Source organism: Vigna umbellata, chromosome 3 (assembly GCF_029865625.1).
Source record: "Vigna umbellata cultivar VRB3 chromosome 3, Vumbellata_1.0, whole genome shotgun sequence".
Taxonomy (NCBI): Eukaryota; Viridiplantae; Streptophyta; class Magnoliopsida; order Fabales; family Fabaceae; genus Vigna; species Vigna umbellata.
The window spans coordinates 25,350,016-25,370,015 of NC_142167.1; positions in this window are offsets into that span (position 1 = coordinate 25,350,016).

Consider the following 20,000-nt stretch of genomic DNA (forward strand, 5'->3'; position numbering starts at 1 on the left):
TTTAATCATGTGTTTACATCCGTGTTTATGTTTGTGTTTTAATTTAGTTCACTCGCATTTACAAAATCTTCACAAAACCCCCCCCCCCCACTTCGTGTTTGATCTGAGACTAGAACCACAATTTGGTCCTTGAGAGACGACCTAGGAGTCACTTCCTAGTACTATACTGCATTCTTTTATGCATAAATTTTTGTGGGAGGTGCGACCCTCTCATCAAAATGGCGCCGTTGCCGGGGACCAATGGTTCGGTCTTAGGTCTTTTTGTTGTGTTTGTGTGTGTTGTGTTTTGTCTTGTGTTGTGATGTGATGTGATGTGATGTTCTGTTTTGTGTGTGCGTGTTTGCATGTATAAATGTGTTGTGTTTTATTTATTTCGTAATTTGTAGTATTTTTCTTTTTCCATGTCTACCTATTCTGATTTCGTGAATACTGCTTGTTTTGCTAGTGCCTCTGATTATGATTCTCCTTCTGCATGTTACTCTGATTGTAATTCATATTCTGCTGATTTCTATGTTGAGAACAATATGACTCATCCTTTAATTTCTGAGAGTGCTCTTTGTGAGCCGGTTTCACTTAAGGAGGATGATCTTCATTGCGATCTCACCCCTGGACTGATACATTTGCTGCCTAAGTTTCATGGTTTTGCAGGAGAATGCCCACACAAACATTTGGAGGAGCTCCACATCATGTGCTCTTCAATGAAACCTCTAGATGTCCCTCTTGATTACATTTTCCTGAGCGCATTTCCGCATTCATTACAAGGAGCAGCTAAGGATTGGAAAGACTCTCTTCCTCTGAGATCCGTTACCGATTGGGGATATCTTGAGCATCAGTTTCTGAGCAAATTTTCCCCTGTGCAATATGCTTACAGCAACGGTCTTGGATGGAATGACCCTACCTTGGGATGGTATGATGCTCCACAGCATCAATATCAAGAACCACCATTCCAGAGTACTTTTATGCCTCCACCAGTCCAGCAATACGAGAGTCAGCAGTATAGTGCTCCTGCCGAAATAGCTCCTCAGCCTTCTACTTCTGAGCCTACATTGAAGGAGTTGTTGGAGCAGATGACCATGCAGAACTTTCAGTTCCAACAAGAGAACATGCAGTTCCAGCAAGAAATAGGAGCTGCCATTCAGAGTATGACTGATCAGATAGGGCAGATGGCCACTCAACTCACTGAGGAACAGTCTCAAGATTCAGAGTTACCATTTCAGACTGTTCAGATTCCAGATGATGATGATAGTGGCATCAACATAGAAGATTGGGAGAAGAGTCATGAGCTTACTACTGTGCCATCTACTTTCCCATCATCCTATGTCCATACCCTTGCACCTGAGGAGAGTGATGAGTATTTTGAGGAGCAGGCAGAAATAAGCAGTAATCCTGAACGAGGTAGACCACCTTCATCTTCCCACACTTTAGCAATCTTCAAGGAAGAGGAGGTGAGCATACCTCAATTTGATTATGTTGTTGAGAGGTATGCTGATGATTATATTGTTGTTGAGTCTGATTTTAATTTTCCCTCTATGCATGATGAGAACCAATTTTTGCTGTCGCATCCGAATGTTTATTCTCCATGCATTGAACATGAATCTGAGTCTGTAGTTGATATTGCTTGTGATTTTGAAATTGATTCATGTTCTGAGGATGTATCTGAGGTTCAGTCTGATAAATTGGGATTGGGTGTTATACCCCTGCATGAAATTTCTGTAGAGCCACATTGCACTAACCCTATTGCAGGAGGTACAAATGAATTTGATCAACAAACACCCACAGTGGAAAATAAAGGTGCTAGCACTGACAAAAGCTTCAAGATCAATAGGCACCAGCTGAACCTGCTCATCAACAATCTTTGCTTCTTAGATCCAGCTGTGGATGATATCTCCCTGCTAGATCAAATCTGGAGGATGAAGCAATTCTTCCTCAAAACTTCCTTGCTGGATCCTGTGGTGGAAGACATCTCCCTGAAAGTCCAAAATTGGCAACTGCCACCATGATCAGGGGAGTTTTCTTTCTCTCTTCTCCCCCTTTCCCTACTTTTATTGCACTTGTCTGTGATCTGTTGACTGTTATGATTTCTGACCTTATGCTTATGACACATTGAGGACACTGTGTAGTTTAAGTGTGGTCTATTGGGGGAGATTCTGATTTTTCTTTGTTAGTTTTTGTTTTCTTGGTTAAATTTTTTTTTCTTTTCTAGGTTATTTTTGTCGTGTCTTGTGTACAGTTTTACATGTTTCTCTTGATTTCTGGACTTTGTTTAGGATGTCAGTCTTCCTTCACTTCATTGATACTTATTTGTTTGAAATCCTTGCTTTTCTCTGCTTGGAAGATGATTATGATTTTTGAGAGTTGAATTGATTGCGACAGAATTACCCTGTGTGAGATTTGAGCCACTTTATGTTCTTTCTTGTGTGTGATATGCCTCTTGATTGCTTGCGCATATGCCTTGGCTTGACTCTTGTTGATAACTCTTGATTGATATGCATGTTTGGAAGTGATAAAGGCAATTTTGTTCTTGAGCCTCTCTAGCCAAATAAGCTTACCTTGTTTTGATCCTTTGATAACCCCTTTTGAGCCTATACTTTCCCCCATTTCTTTGTTTTGAATGCTCATACACTAGCCCTAAGTGAAAAACCATGATTACCTTAACCTTAGGGAATTTTGGAGCTTTGGAGGTGTTTTGGGAACAAGTGTGGTCTCTTGGGGGTTTCTGATGAATTGGCTAGTGAGTCCTCTTCTTATCGTGTTTTTGTAAATATGTGGTGTATCTTGTCTCTTGAAATTGTGTGCTGAATAGAGAAAAGAAAAGAGACAGGATGGAAAAAAAGAGAGTAGAAAAATAGTGAAAAAAAAAATGTGAATAATTGTGAATAATGGAGTCAAGAAGAGGATGGAAGTAGAGGTTGTGGGTGTGTTTGAATGTGTTTACACTTGTTCCCCATTGCTCCTCTGTTCCTTATGGTTTGTAGCTTCTTATCCAGATATATCCTCCCTTGTCCTTGGCCCCATTACAACCATGAAAAGACCTTTTGATTTGAACATGCGTATGTGCTTAAGTGTTGATATTAGAGGCTTGCCAAGTCTATTTGTGATTGCTTTCTTGAGTGCATTGAGTGACATTGATTTACCTTAAACACTTGAGAGAAACACTGATAGTGCATCTGTGAGGTTTTGTTACTTTTGATTCACCTCTTGAACTGATTAATCATTTTGACATGTTTTGAATTGCGTGGATGATTTCATGAGTATCTGCTTTCTTTGATTTTGTGTTGGATATTGTCTACTTCCTTTCTTGGTCCAGATTCCTTGAGAACTGTGTAATTCTGTTTCTGTCATTGTTAGTCTTTGTTTTCTGTATGCTGAGTCTGTGTCACCTTCCTTAAAGTCCTTTGAACTATTCCTTGATCTGCGTCTTGATTTTGCCCAGGAGTGCAAAAGACTAAGTGTGGTCTATTTTGATGAGTCAATATTTTCTCAATTTCACTTAGCTTATTGTACCGAATTTAATTAGGGAATTGTGCTTAAATGTCCAGTATTTTCCCATTTTTCCTAATTGTGCTTAATTTGATCAGAAATTCTTATTTTAATTAATTTGAATTATTTGAGCTAATTATTTGCATTATTAATTGTAGGGAAATTGTTGGATAAATTTTGGAACATTTGGAGGTCAAAAGAAAGATGCCACATCAAATATATTTTAAAATAAAATGAAAGAGAGGTGTGGATGTAAATTATGGGAGTGCACATGGAGATGGGCTTGGTTGGAGAAGCTAAGAAGTGGTGCTGGAAGAAAAAGAGGCTCACGGCCTGCACCCAACAGAAGCACGTCCAGCACCTTGATTCCTTCACGGTCCAACACTTCCAAGGGGCAGCAGCTCACATACCACGTTGCTTTTTACAACTTGCCATCCAATAATTAAACAACAAGTTACACGGTCCCATTCACAATTCACCTAAACACATGGGTCCACGGACAACTTATTCTCCATTACGGATGTGGTGGCTTCACTTGGATTCATGAAGAAAACAACCATTAGAGAAGTCTTATTTTTTTCACGGCAGTAGCATCATATCACGCTCCAGCAGCTTGGAGGAAGATGGACACAATCCAGCAGAGAAAATTAACGTCCAGCTGAGTTGGAAGCAGACCTTCACGGTCCAGAAGAAATAGAAGAAGTGCAGCAGCTATAACCACTTGGCCCAGCAGCTGGAAAAGAGTAGCAGCCCAGTAGCACACTCACGCTCACGGCCCAAGGGAAGGAACAACATCTAGGAGGTGTGTTCTTGGAGAGAAAGAGGTGCACACGGTCCAGCAGCAATTGGACAGCACACGGGTCTTGGAAGTGGTGTGAGTATTGGAGAATGGCTGCCACGCTGGTGCACGAATACAGCAGGCCTTCGCACGTCCAGGGGCTTCACGCGGACAGCTGAGGCAGCAACAACACGTGAATGAAAGAGGGCAGCAAGCAAAGAAAAAGCACGTGAATGGGAAGCTATTAATGAAGAGGTGCACACAGCAGCTTGAGGAGCTCACGGTCCAGCACGTCCAAGGCAGCAGACAGGCCATCACTTGAGTTTGGGAGGTTATTCTTTCAGTCCAGCAAGCAGGGGTGTGTCCAGCAGAGATTCACATGCTGGCAGCAAGGGAGGTGCTGGAAGAAAGAAAGGCACCGAGAGAGAAAGGAGGTGCACGAAGAAGCCTTCACCACGTTCCAGCAGCGTCCATCATTCCAGCACACGCGGCCTTGGTCCAGCAACATCAAGCATGGAGGGAGGCTTTCAACCAAGCTTCAACACGGCCTGGAGCTGTTCCAGCAAAGAGGGTAGTGGCATCCAGCAATTGGCAACACCACGGTCCAGCAGGTGTGTGCTTGGAGAGGAAGGGAGGTGCAGCAGGGATGAGGCCTGGAGGAGAAGCGTTCCAGCAGCACACGTGGAATTGGAGGGTTTTCATTTTGCATTGTAAAAAGGAAGCAGCAGCCGCTACTCTGGAGGAGGTTTGGAGAGTGATGTAAGGTAGAGAAAGAAAAAAAAGAGGAAGAACGGAGATTAAGCATGGAGGGTTACGGATGAGGAGAGAATATACATTTCATTTGGCTGGAAGAGTGCACGCATGGTGTCACGACCAGGAAGAAGCTCTAAGTTTTCATTTTTTTTCTTTTCTTAGAGAATGGGTGCTGGAATGAAACAAGGTGATAGAGAAAGTGCTCCAACCGCCAGGCTTACTAAGTTTTATTTCTTTGGGGAACGTTTGGATTTTGATAGAAAAAATGTGAACATTGTTACGGTTGAATGAAAAGCATTTACTTTAATTTTATATTGCTGATTTTACACACTGCCATTTTCATTTTGGTTGCATTTCTTTCCGCCCCTTTTCATTCTCGGTCACAGCAGCACACAGCTCATGGCCAGCTCACTTAGAAACACTGTTTTTTTTATTGATCTTTGCTGATTGATAGAAAGAAAGGCATTGGGTGTCACGGCCAGATAGTAGCATTTTAGAAGCATTTTTAATTTCCAATTTCCCTTGGAGCTGCACTGTGCATTTCATTTTAAGCTGTTGGTGGTACACATTTTGAAAAAAAGATGCGTGATTCATATTTATTTTGGCTGGAAGAACAAAGCAATGCGGTATTTCGTTCACTTAGGGGTGCAGCGTTTTTCATTTGGAGAATTCATTTTAGTTGCTTTGAGAAATGACATTCTGGAAGTGGAAGAGATGGTACGGCCTCGGGATGGGATCTGGATCTGGAACAGCACATTTAATTTCTTTTAGGCAAAGTGCATTTTACTTTACTGAAGCAAGCATTTAATATTAAATTTCTTTAAGCATTCATTTCAATTGTCCGTCATCCTCAATTTGTGTGTAATTGTTTAGCTCAATGTTGCACTTTTAATTTGGTTAAAGCACTTTTCATTTTAATGTTCTCTATTTTTCTTGGTAGTGATATTTTAGTTACGATGTTAGCTTAAATGATCAACTCTTTTAATCATGTGTTTACATCCGTGTTTATGTTTGTGTTTTAATTTAGTTCACTCGCATTTACAAAATCTTCACAAAACCCCCCCCCCCCCCACTTCGTGTTTGATCTGAGACTAGAACCACAATTTGGTCCTTGAGAGACGACCTAGGAGTCACTTCCTAGTACTATACTGCATTCTTTTATGCATAAATTTTTGTGGGAGGTGCGACCCTCTCATCAAAATGGCGCCGTTGCCGGGGACCAATGGTTCGGTCTTAGGTCTTTTTGTTGTGTTTGTGTGTGTTGTGTTTTGTCTTGTGTTGTCATGTGATGTGATGTGATGTTCTGTTTTGTGTGTGCGTGTTTGCATGTATAAATGTGTTGTGTTTTATTTATTTCGTAATTTGTAGTATTTTTCTTTTTCCATGTCTACCTATTCTGATTTCGTGAATACTGCTTGTTTTGCTAGTGCCTCTGATTATGATTCTCCTTCTGCATGTTACTCTGATTGTAATTCATATTCTGCTGATTTCTATGTTGAGAACAATATGACTCATCCTTTAATTTCTGAGAGTGCTCTTTGTGAGCCGGTTTCACTTAAGGAGGATGATCTTCATTGCGATCTCACCCCTGGACTGATACATTTGCTGCCTAAGTTTCATGGTTTTGCAGGAGAATGCCCACACAGACATTTGGAGGAGCTCCACATCATGTGCTCTTCAATGAAACCTCCAGATGTCCCTCTTGATTACATTTTCCTGAGCGCATTTCCGCATTCATTACAAGGAGCAGCTAAGGATTGGAAAGACTCTCTTCCTCTGAGATCCGTTACCGATTGGGGATATCTTGAGCATCAGTTTCTGAGCAAATTTTCCCCTGTGCAATATGCTTACAGCAACGGTCTTGGATGGAATGACCCTACCTTGGGATGGTATGATGCTCCACAGCATCAATATCAAGAACCACCATTCCAAAGTACTTTTATGCCTCCACCAGTCCAGCAATACGAGAGTCAACAGTATAGTGCTCCTGCCGAAATAGCTCCTCAGCCTTCTACTTCTGAGCCTACATTGAAGGAGTTGTTGGAGCAGATGACCATGCAGAACTTTCAGTTCCAACAAGAGAACATGCAGTTCCAGCAAGAAATAGGAGCTGCCATTCAGAGTATGACTGATCAGATAGGGCAGATGGCCACTCAACTCACTGAGGAACAGTCTCAAGATTCAGAGTTACCATTTCAGACTGTTCAGATTCCAGATGATGATGATAGTGGCATCAACATAGAAGATTGGGAGAAGAGTCATGAGCTTACTACTGTGCCATCTACTTTCCCATCATCCTATGTCCATACCCTTGCACCTGAGGAGAGTGATGAGTATTTTGAGGAGCAGGCAGAAATAAGCAGTAATCCTGAACGAGGTAGACCACCTTCATCTTCCCACACTTTAGCAATCTTCAAGGAAGAGGAGGTGAGCATACCTCAATTTGATTATGTTGTTGAGAGGTATGCTGATGATTATATTGTTGTTGAGTCTGATTTTAATTTTCCCTCTATGCATGATGAGAACCAATTTTTGCTGTCGCATCCGAATGTTTATTCTCCATGCATTGAACATGAATCTGAGTCTGTAGTTGATATTGCTTGTGATTTTGAAATTGATTCATGTTCTGAGGATGTATCTGAGGTTCAGTCTGATAAATTGGGATTGGGTGTTATACCCCTGCATGAAATTTCTGTAGAGCCACATTGCACTAACCCTATTGCAGGAGGTACAAATGAATTTGATCAACAAACACCCACAGTGGAAAATAAAGGTGCTAGCACTGACAAAAGCTTCAAGATCAATAGGCACCAGCTGAACCTGCTCATCAACAATCTTTGCTTCTTAGATCCAGCTGTGGATGATATCTCCCTGCTAGATCAAATCTGGAGGATGAAGCAATTCTTCCTCAAAACTTCCTTGCTGGATCCTGTGGTGGAAGACATCTCCCTGAAAGTCCAAAATTGGCAACTGCCACCATGATCAGGGGAGTTTTCTTTCTCTCTTCTCCCCCTTTCCCTACTTTTATTGCACTTGTCTGTGATCTGTTGACTGTTATGATTTCTGACCTTATGCTTATGACACATTGAGGACACTGTGTAGTTTAAGTGTGGTCTATTGGGGGAGATTCTGATTTTTCTTTGTTAGTTTTTGTTTTCTTGGTTAAATTTTTTTTTCTTTTCTAGGTTATTTTTGTCGTGTCTTGTGTACAGTTTTACATGTTTCTCTTGATTTCTGGACTTTGTTTAGGATGTCAGTCTTCCTTCACTTCATTGATACTTATTTGTTTGAAATCCTTGCTTTTCTCTGCTTGGAAGATGATTATGATTTTTGAGAGTTGAATTGATTGCGACAGAATTACCCTGTGTGAGATTTGAGCCACTTTATGTTCTTTCTTGTGTGTGATATGCCTCTTGATTGCTTGCGCATATGCCTTGGCTTGACTCTTGTTGATAACTCTTGATTGATATGCATGTTTGGAAGTGATAAAGGCAATTTTGTTCTTGAGCCTCTCTAGCCAAATAAGCTTACCTTGTTTTGATCCTTTGATAACCCCTTTTGAGCCTATACTTTCCCCCATTTCTTTGTTTTGAATGCTCATACACTAGCCCTAAGTGAAAAACCATGATTACCTTAACCTTAGGGAATTTTGGAGCTTTGGAGGTGTTTTGGGAACAAGTGTGGTCTCTTGGGGGTTTCTGATGAATTGGCTAGTGAGTCCTCTTCTTATCGTGTTTTTGTAAATATGTGGTGTATCTTGTCTCTTGAAATTGTGTGCTGAATAGAGAAAAGAAAAGAGACAGGATGGAAAAAAAGAGAGTAGAAAAATAGTGAAAAAAAAAATGTGAATAATTGTGAATAATGGAGTCAAGAAGAGGATGGAAGTAGAGGTTGTGGGTGTGTTTGAATGTGTTTACACTTGTTCCCCATTGCTCCTCTGTTCCTTATGGTTTGTAGCTTCTTATCCAGATATATCCTCCCTTGTCCTTGGCCCCATTACAACCATGAAAAGACCTTTTGATTTGAACATGCGTATGTGCTTAAGTGTTGATATTAGAGGCTTGCCAAGTCTATTTGTGATTGCTTTCTTGAGTGCATTGAGTGACATTGATTTACCTTAAACACTTGAGAGAAACACTGATAGTGCATCTGTGAGGTTTTGTTACTTTTGATTCACCTCTTGAACTGATTAATCATTTTGACATGTTTTGAATTGCGTGGATGATTTCATGAGTATCTGCTTTCTTTGATTTTGTGTTGGATATTGTCTACTTCCTTTCTTGGTCCAGATTCCTTGAGAACTGTGTAATTCTGTTTCTGTCATTGTTAGTCTTTGTTTTCTGTATGCTGAGTCTGTGTCACCTTCCTTAAAGTCCTTTGAACTATTCCTTGATCTGCGTCTTGATTTTGCCCAGGAGTGCAAAAGACTAAGTGTGGTCTATTTTGATGAGTCAATATTTTCTCAATTTCACTTAGCTTATTGTACCGAATTTAATTAGGGAATTGTGCTTAAATGTCCAGTATTTTCCCATTTTTCCTAATTGTGCTTAATTTGATCAGAAATTCTTATTTTAATTAATTTGAATTATTTGAGCTAATTATTTGCATTATTAATTGTAGGGAAATTGTTGGATAAATTTTGGAACATTTGGAGGTCAAAAGAAAGATGCCACATCAAATATATTTTAAAATAAAATGAAAGAGAGGTGTGGATGTAAATTATGGGAGTGCACATGGAGATGGGCTTGGTTGGAGAAGCTAAGAAGTGGTGCTGGAAGAAAAAGAGGCTCACGGCCTGCACCCAACAGAAGCACGTCCAGCACCTTGATTCCTTCACGGTCCAACACTTCCAAGGGGCAGCAGCTCACATACCACGTTGCTTTTTACAACTTGCCATCCAATAATTAAACAACAAGTTACACGGTCCCATTCACAATTCACCTAAACACATGGGTCCACGGACAACTTATTCTCCATTACGGATGTGGTGGCTTCACTTGGATTCATGAAGAAAACAACCATTAGAGAAGTCTTATTTTTTTCACGGCAGTAGCATCATATCACGCTCCAGCAGCTTGGAGGAAGATGGACACAATCCAGCAGAGAAAATTAACGTCCAGCTGAGTTGGAAGCAGACCTTCACGGTCCAGAAGAAATAGAAGAAGTGCAGCAGCTATAACCACTTGGCCCAGCAGCTGGAAAAGAGTAGCAGCCCAGTAGCACACTCACGCTCACGGCCCAAGGGAAGGAACAACATCTAGGAGGTGTGTTCTTGGAGAGAAAGAGGTGCACACGGTCCAGCAGCAATTGGACAGCACACGGGTCTTGGAAGTGGTGTGAGTATTGGAGAATGGCTGCCACGCTGGTGCACGAATACAGCAGGCCTTCGCACGTCCAGGGGCTTCACGCGGACAGCTGAGGCAGCAACAACACGTGAATGAAAGAGGGTAGCAAGCAAAGAAAAAGCACGTGAATGGGAAGCTATTAATGAAGAGGTGCACACAGCAGCTTGAGGAGCTCACGGTCCAGCACGTCCAAGGCAGCAGACAGGCCATCACTTGAGTTTGGGAGGTTATTCTTTCAGTCCAGCAAGCAGGGGTGTGTCCAGCAGAGATTCACATGCTGGCAGCAAGGGAGGTGCTGGAAGAAAGAAAGGCACCGAGAGAGAAAGGAGGTGCACGAAGAAGCCTTCACCACGTTCCAGCAGCGTCCATCATTCCAGCACACGCGGCCTTGGTCCAGCAACATCAAGCATGGAGGGAGGCTTTCAACCAAGCTTCAACACGGCCTGGAGCTGTTCCAGCAAAGAGGGTGGTGGCATCCAGCAATTGGCAACACCACGGTCCAGCAGGTGTGTGCTTGGAGAGGAAGGGAGGTGCAGCAGGGATGAGGCCTGGAGGAGAAGCGTTCCAGCAGCACACGTGGAATTGGAGGGTTTTCATTTTGCATTGTAAAAAGGAAGCAGCAGCCGCTACTCTGGAGGAGGTTTGGAGAGTGATGTAAGGTAGAGAAAGAAAAAAAAGAGGAAGAACGGAGATTAAGCATGGAGGGTTACGGATGAGGAGAGAATATACATTTCATTTGGCTGGAAGAGTGCACGCATGGTGTCACGACCAGGAAGAAGCTCTAAGTTTTCATTTTTTTTCTTTTCTTAGAGAATGGGTGCTGGAATGAAACAAGGTGATAGAGAAAGTGCTTCAACCGCCAGGCTTACTAAGTTTTATTTCTTTGGGGAACGTTTGGATTTTGATAGGAAAAAATGTGAACATTGTTACGGTTGAATGAAAAGCATTTACTTTAATTTTATATTGCTGATTTTACACACTGCCATTTTCATTTTGGTTGCATTTCTTTCCGCCCCTTTTCATTCTCGGTCACAGCAGCACACAGCTCATGGCCAGCTCACTTAGAAACACTGTTTTTTTTATTGATCTTTGCTGATTGATAGAAAGAAAGGCATTGGGTGTCACGGCCAGATAGTAGCATTTTAGAAGCATTTTTAATTTCCAATTTCCCTTGGAGCTGCACTGTGCATTTCATTTTAAGCTGTTGGTGGTACACATTTTGAAAAAAAGATGCGTGATTCATATTTATTTTGGCTGGAAGAACAAAGCAATGCGGTATTTCGTTCACTTAGGGGTGCAGCGTTTTTCATTTGGAGAATTCATTTTAGTTGCTTTGAGAAATGACATTCTGGAAGTGGAAGAGATGGTACGGCCTCGGGATGGGATCTGGATCTGGAACAGCAAATTTAATTTCTTTTAGGCAAAGTGCATTTTACTTTACTGAAGCAAGCATTTAATATTAAATTTCTTTAAGCATTCATTTCAATTGTCCGTCATCCTCAGTTTGTGTGTAATTGTTTAGCTCAATGTTGCACTTTTAATTTGGTTAAAGCACTTTTCATTTTAATGTTCTCTATTTTTCTTGGTAGTGATATTTTAGTTACGATGTTAGCTTAAATGATCAACTCTTTTAATCATGTGTTTACATCCGTGTTTATGTTTGTGTTTTAATTTAGTTCACTCGCATTTACAAAATCTTCACAAAACCCCCCCCACTTCGTGTTTGATCTGAGACTAGAACCACAATTTGGTCCTTGAGAGACGACCTAGGAGTCACTTCCTAGTACTATACTGCATTCTTTTATGCATAAATTTTTGTGGGAGGTGCGACCCTATCATCAAAATGGCGCCGTTGCCGGGGACCAAAATGAAAAATTTCTTGCACCAAGATTTTTACAGTAGCCTTTTGGTGATATAAAGAGCCCATTCCAAGCACCAAACCCCAAAAACCAACACTTAGAAAATTTCCCAAAACTTGGTCCATGCACCACAAACTTAGCCAAGTTTCACCACCAAACTTGGCTAGCTTCAAAACCCACCAAAATGAAAAATTTCTTGCACCAAGATTTTTACAGTAGCCTTTTGGTGATATAAAGAGGCCATTCCAAGCATCAAACCCCAAAAACCAACACTTTGAAAATTTCCCAAAACTTGGTCCATGCACCACAAACTTAGCCAAGTTTCACCACCAAACTTGGCTAGCTTCAAAACCCACCAAAATGAAAAATTTCTTGCACCAAGATTTTTACAGTAGCCTTTTGGTGATATAAAGAGGCCATTCCAAGCATCAAACCCCAAAAACCAACACTTTGAAAATTTCCCAAAACTTGGTCCATGCACCACAAACTTAGCCAAGTTTCACCACCAAACTTGGCTAGCTTCAAAACCCACCAAAATGAAAAATTTCTTGCACCAAGATTTTTACAGTAGCCTTTTGGTGATATAAAGAGGCCATTCCAAGCATCAAACCCCAAAAACCACCACTTTGAAAATTTCCCAAAACTTGGTCCATGCACCACAAACTTAGCCAAGTTTCACCACCAAACTTGGCTAGCTTCAAAACCCACCAAAATGAAAAATTTCTTGCACCAAGATTTTTACAGTAGCCTTTTGGTGATATAAAGAGGCCATTCCAAGCATCAAACCCCAAAAACCAACACTTTGAAAATTTCCCAAAACTTGGTCCATGCACCACAAACTTAGCCAACTTTCACCACCAAACTTGGCTAGCTTCAAAACCCACCAAAATGAAAAATTTCTTGCACCAAGATTTTTACAGTAGCCTATTGGTGATATAAAGAGGCCATTCCAAGCATCAAACCCCAAAAACCACCACTTTGAAAATTTCCCAAAACTTGGTCCATGCACCACAAACTTAGCCAAGTTTCACCACCAAACTTGGCTAGCTTCAAAACCCACCAAAATGAAAAATTTCTTGCACCAAGATTTTTACAGTAGCCTTTTGGTGATATAAAGAGGCCATTCCAAGCATCAAACCCCAAAAACCAACACTTTGAAAATTTCCCAAAACTTGGTCCATGCACCACAAACTTAGCCAAGTTTCACCACCAAACTTGGCTAGCTTCAAAACCCACCAAAATGAAAAATTTCTTGCACCAAGATTTTTACAGTAGCCTTTTGGTGATATAAAGAGGCCATTCCAAGCATCAAACCCCAAAAACCAACACTTTGAAAATTTCCCAAAACTTGGTCCATGCACCACAAACTTAGCCAAGTTTCACCACCAAACTTGGCTAGCTTCAAAACCCACCAAAATGAAAAATTTCTTGCACCAAGATTTTTACAGTAGCCTTTTGGTGATATAAAGAGGCCATTCCAAGCATCAAACCCCAAAAACCAACACTTTGAAAATTTCCCAAAACTTGGTCCATGCACCACAAACTTAGCCAACTTTCACCACCAAACTTGGCTAGCTTCAAAACCCACCAAAATGAAAAATTTCTTGCACCAAGATTTTTACAGTAGCCTTTTGGTGATATAAAGAGGCCATTCCAAGCATCAAACCCCAAAAACCACCACTTTGAAAATTTCCCAAAACTTGGTCCATGCACCACAAACTTAGCCAAGTTTCACCACCAAACTTGGCTAGCTTCAAAACCCACCAAAATGAAAAATTTCTTGCACCAAGATTTTTACAGTAGCCTTTTGGTGATATAAAGAGGCCATTCCAAGCATCAAACCCCAAAAACCAACACTTTGAAAATTTCCCAAAACTTGGTCCATGCACCACAAACTTAGCCAACTTTCACCACCAAACTTGGCTAGCTTCAAAACCCACCAAAATGAAAAATTTCTTGCACCAAGATTTTTACAGTAGCCTTTTGGTGATATAAAGAGGCCATTCCAAGCATCAAACCCCAAAAACCAACACTTTGAAAATTTCCCAAAACTTGGTCCATGCACCACAAACTTAGCCAACTTTCACCACCAAACTTGGCTAGCTTCAAAACCCACCAAAATGAAAAATTTCTTGCACCAAGATTTTTACAGTAGCCTTTTGGTGATATAAAGAGGCCATTCCAAGCATCAAACCCCAAAAACCAACACTTTGAAAATTTCCCAAAACTTGGTCCATGCACCACAAACTTAGCCAACTTTCACCACCAAACTTGGCTAGCTTCAAAACCCACCAAAATGAAAAATTTCTTGCACCAAGATTTTTACAGTAGCCTTTTGGTGATATAAAGAGGCCATTCCAAGCATCAAACCCCAAAAACCAACACTTTGAAAATTTCCCAAAACTTGGTCCATGCACCACAAACTTAGCCAAGTTTCACCACCAAACTTGGCTAGCTTCAAAACCCACCAAAATGAAAAATTTCTTGCACCAAGATTTTTACAGTAGCCTTTTGGTGATATAAAGAGGCCATTCCAAGCATCAAACCCCAAAAACCAACACTTTGAAAATTTCCCAAAACTTGGTCCATGCACCACAAACTTAGCCAAGTTTCACCACCAAACTTGGCTAGCTTCAAAACCCACCAAAATGAAAAATTTCTTGCACCAAGATTTTTACAGTAGCCTTTTGGTGATATAAAGAGGCCATTCCAAGCATCAAACCCCAAAAACCAACACTTTGAAAATTTCCCAAAACTTGGTCCATGCACCACAAACTTAGCCAAGTTTCACCACCAAACTTGGCTAGCTTCAAAACCCACCAAAATGAAAAATTTCTTGCACCAAGATTTTTACAGTAGCCTTTTGGTGATATAAAGAGGCCATTCCAAGCATCAAACCCCAAAAACCAACACTTTGAAAATTTCCCAAAACTTGGTCCATGCACCACAAACTTAGCCAAGTTTCACCACCAAACTTGGCTAGCTTCAAAACCCACCAAAATGAAAAATTTCTTGCACCAAGATTTTTACAGTAGCCTTTTGGTGATATAAAGAGGCCATTCCAAGCATCAAACCCCAAAAACCAACACTTTGAAAATTTCCCAAAACTTGGTCCATGCACCACAAACTTAGCCAAGTTTCACCACCAAACTTGGCTAGCTTCAAAACCCACCAAAATGAAAAATTTCTTGCACCAAGATTTTTACAGTAGCCTTTGGTGATATAAAGAGGCCATTCCAAGCATCAAACCCCAAAAACCAACACTTTGAAAATTTCCCAAAACTTGGTCCATGCACCACAAACTTAGCCAACTTTCACCACCAAACTTGGCTAGCTTCAAAACCCACCAAAATGAAAAATTTCTTGCACCAAGATTTTTACAGTAGCCTTTGGTGATATAAAGAGGCCATTCCAAGCATCAAACCCCAAAAACCAACACTTTGAAAATTTCCCAAAACTTGGTCCATGCACCACAAACTTAGCCAAGTTTCACCACCAAACTTGGCTAGCTTCAAAACCCACCAAAATGAAAAATTTCTTGCACCAAGATTTTTACAGTAGCCATTTGGTGATATAAAGAGGCCATTCCAAGCATCAAACCCCAAAAACCAACACTTTGAAAATTTCCCAAAACTTGGTCCATGCACCACAAACTTAGCCAAGTTTCACCACCAAACTTGGCTAGCTTCAAAACCCACCAAAATGAAAAATTTCTTGCACCAAGATTTTTACAGTAGCAATTTGGTGATATAAAGAGGCCATTCCAAGCATCAAACCCCAAAAACCAACACTTTGAAAATTTCCCAAAACTTGGTCCATGCACCACAAACTTAGCCAAGTTTCACCACCAAACTTGGCTAGCTTCAAAACCCACCAAAATGAAAAATTTCTTGCACCAAGATTTTTACAGTAGCCTTTTGGTGATATAAAGAGGCCATTCCAAGCATCAAACCCCAAAAACCAACACTTTGAAAATTTCCCAAAACTTGGTCCATGCACCACAAACTTAGCCAAGTTTCACCACCAAACTTGGCTAGCTTCAAAACCCACCAAAATGAAAAATTTCTTGCACCAAGATTTTTACAGTAGCCTTTTGGTGATATAAAGAGGCCATTCCAAGCATCAAACCCCAAAAACCAACACTTTGAAAATTTCCCAAAACTTGGTCCATGCACCACAAACTTAGCCAACGTTTCACCACCAAACTTGGCTAGCTTCAAAACCCACCAAAATGAAAAATTTCTTGCACCAAGATTTTTACAGTAGCCTTTTGGTGATATAAAGAGGCCATTCCAAGCATCAAACCCCAAAAACCAACACTTTGAAAATTTCCCAAAACTTGGTCCATGCACCACAAACTTAGCCAAGTTTCACCACCAAACTTGGCTAGCTTCAAAACCCACCAAAATGAAAAATTTCTTGCACCAAGATTTTTACAGTAGCCTTTTGGTGATATAAAGAGGCCATTCCAAGCATCAAACCCCAAAAACCAACACTTTGAAAATTTCCCAAAACTTGGTCCATGCACCACAAACTTAGCCAAGTTTCACCACCAAACTTGGCTAGCTTCAAAACCCACCAAAATGAAAAATTTCTTGCACCAAGATTTTTACAGTAGCCTTTTGGTGATATAAAGAGGCCATTCCAAGCATCAAACCCCAAAAACCACCACTTTGAAAATTTCCCAAAACTTGGTCCATGCACCACAAACTTAGCCAAGTTTCACCACCAAACTTGGCTAGCTTCAAAACCCACCAAAATGAAAAATTTCTTGCACCAAGATTTTTACAGTAGCCTTTTGGTGATATAAAGAGGCCATTCCAAGCATCAAACCCCAAAAACCAACACTTTGAAAATTTCCCAAAACTTGGTCCATGCACCACAAACTTAGCCAAGTTTCACCACCAAACTTGGCTAGCTTCAAAACCCACCAAAATGAAAAATTTCTTGCACCAAGATTTTTACAGTAGCCTTTTGGTGATATAAAGAGGCCATTCCAAGCATCAAACCCCAAAAACCAACACTTTGAAAATTTCCCAAAACTTGGTCCATGCACCACAAACTTAGCCAAGTTTCACCACCAAACTTGGCTAGCTTCAAAACCCACCAAAATGAAAAATTTCTTGCACCAAGATTTTTACAGTAGCCTTTTGGTGATATAAAGAGGCCATTCCAAGCATCAAACCCCAAAAACCAACACTTTGAAAATTTCCCAAAACTTGGTCCATGCACCACAAACTTAGCCAAGTTTCACCACCAAACTTGGCTAGCTTCAAAACCCACCAAAATGAAAAATTTCTTGCACCAAGATTTTTACAGTAGCCTTTTGGTGATATAAAGAGGCCATTCCAAGCATCAAACCCCAAAAACCAACACTTTGAAAATTTCCCAAAACTTGGTCCATGCACCACAAACTTAGCCAAGTTTCACCACCAAACTTGGCTAGCTTCAAAACCCACCAAAATGAAAAATTTCTTGCACCAAGATTTTTACAGTAGCCTTTTGGTGATATAAAGAGGCCATTCCAAGCATCAAACCCCAAAAACCAACACTTTGAAAATTTCCCAAAACTTGGTCCATGCACCACAAACTTAGCCAAGTTTCACCACCAAACTTGGCTAGCTTCAAAACCCACCAAAATGAAAAATTTCTTGCACCAAGATTTTTACAGTAGCAATTTTGGTGATATAAAGAGGCCATTCCAAGCATCAAACCCCAAAAACCAACACTTTGAAAATTTCCCAAAACTTGGTCCCATGCACCACAAACTTAGCCAAGTTTCACCACCAAACTTGGCTAGCTTCAAAACCCACCAAAATGAAAAATTTCTTGCACCAAGATTTTTACAGTAGCAATTTGGTGATATAAAGAGGCCATTCCAAGCATCAAACCCCAAAAACCAACACTTTGAAAATTTCCCAAAACTTGGTCCATGCACCACAAACTTAGCCAAGTTTCACCACCAAACTTGGCTAGCTTCAAAACCCACCAAAATGAAAAATTTCTTGCACCAAGATTTTTACAGTAGCAATTTTGGTGATATAAAGAGGCCATTCCAAGCATCAAACCCCAAAAACCAACACTTTGAAAATTTCCCAAAACTTGGTCCATGCACCACAAACTTAGCCAAGTTTCACCACCAAACTTGGCTAGCTTCAAAACCCACCAAAATGAAAAATTTCTTGCACCAAGATTTTTACAGTAGCATTTGGTGATATAAAGAGGCCATTCCAAGCATCAAACCCCAAAAACCAACACTTTGAAAATTTCCCAAAACTTGGTCCATGCACCACAAACTTAGCCAAGTTTCACCACCAAACTTGGCTAGCTTCAAAACCCACCAAAATGAAAAATTTCTTGCACCAAGATTTTTACAGTAGCCTTTGGTGATATAAAGAGGCCATTCCAAGCATCAAACCCCAAAAACCAACACTTTGAAAATTTCCCAAAACTTGGTCCATGCACCACAAACTTAGCCAAGTTTCACCACCAAACTTGGCTAGCTTCAAAACCCACCAAAATGAAAAATTTCTTGCACCAAGATTTTTACAGTAGCATTTTGGTGATATAAAGAGGCCATTCCAAGCATCAAACCCCAAAAACCAACACTTTGAAAATTTCCCAAAACTTGGTCCATGCACCACAAACTTAGCCAAGTTTCACCACCAAACTTGGCTAGCTTCAAAACCCACCAAAATGAAAAATTTCTTGCACCAAGATTTTTACAGTAGCAATTTTGGTGATATAAAGAGGCCATTCCAAGCATCAAACCCCAAAAACCAACACTTTGAAAATTTCCCAAAACTTGGTCCCATGCACCACAAACTTAGCCAACTTTCACCACCAAACTTGGCTAGCTTCAAAACCCACCAAAATGAAAAATTTCTTGCACCAAGATTTTTACAGTAGCCTTTTGGTGATATAAAGAGGCCATTCCAAGCATCAAACCCCAAAAACCAACACTTTGAAAATTTCCCAAAACTTGGTCCCATGCACCACAAACTTAGCCAACTTTCACCACCAAACTTGGCTAGCTTCAAAACCCACCAAAATGAAAAATTTCTTGCACCAAGATTTTTACAGTAGCAATTTGGTGATATAAAGAGGCCATTCCAAGCATCAAACCCCAAAAACCAACACTTTGAAAATTTCCCAAAACTTGGTCCATGCACCACAAACTTAGCCAACTTTCACCACCAAACTTGGCTAGCTTCAAAACCCACCAAAATGAAAAATTTCTTGCACCAAGATTTTTACAGTAGCCTTTTGGTGATATAAAGAGGCCATTCCAAGCATCAAACCCCAAAAACCAACACTTTGAAAATTTCCCAAAACTTGGTCCATGCACCACAAACTTAGCCAAGTTTCACCACCAAACTTGGCTAGCTTCAAAACCCACCAAAATGAAAAATTTCTTGCACCAAGATTTTTACAGTAGCAATTTTGGTGATATAAAGAGGCCATTCCAAGCATCAAACCCCAAAAACCAACACTTTGAAAATTTCCCAAAACTTGGTCCCATGCACCACAAACTTAGCCAACTTTCACCACCAAACTTGGCTAGCTTCAAAACCCACCAAAATGAAAAATTTCTTGCACCAAGATTTTTACAGTAGCCTTTTGGTGATATAAAGAGGCCATTCCAAGCATCAAACCCCAAAAACCAACACTTTGAAAATTTCCCAAAACTTGGTCCATGCACCACAAACTTAGCCAAGTTTCACCACCAAACTTGGCTAGCTTCAAAACCCACCAAAATGAAAAATTTCTTGCACCAAGATTTTT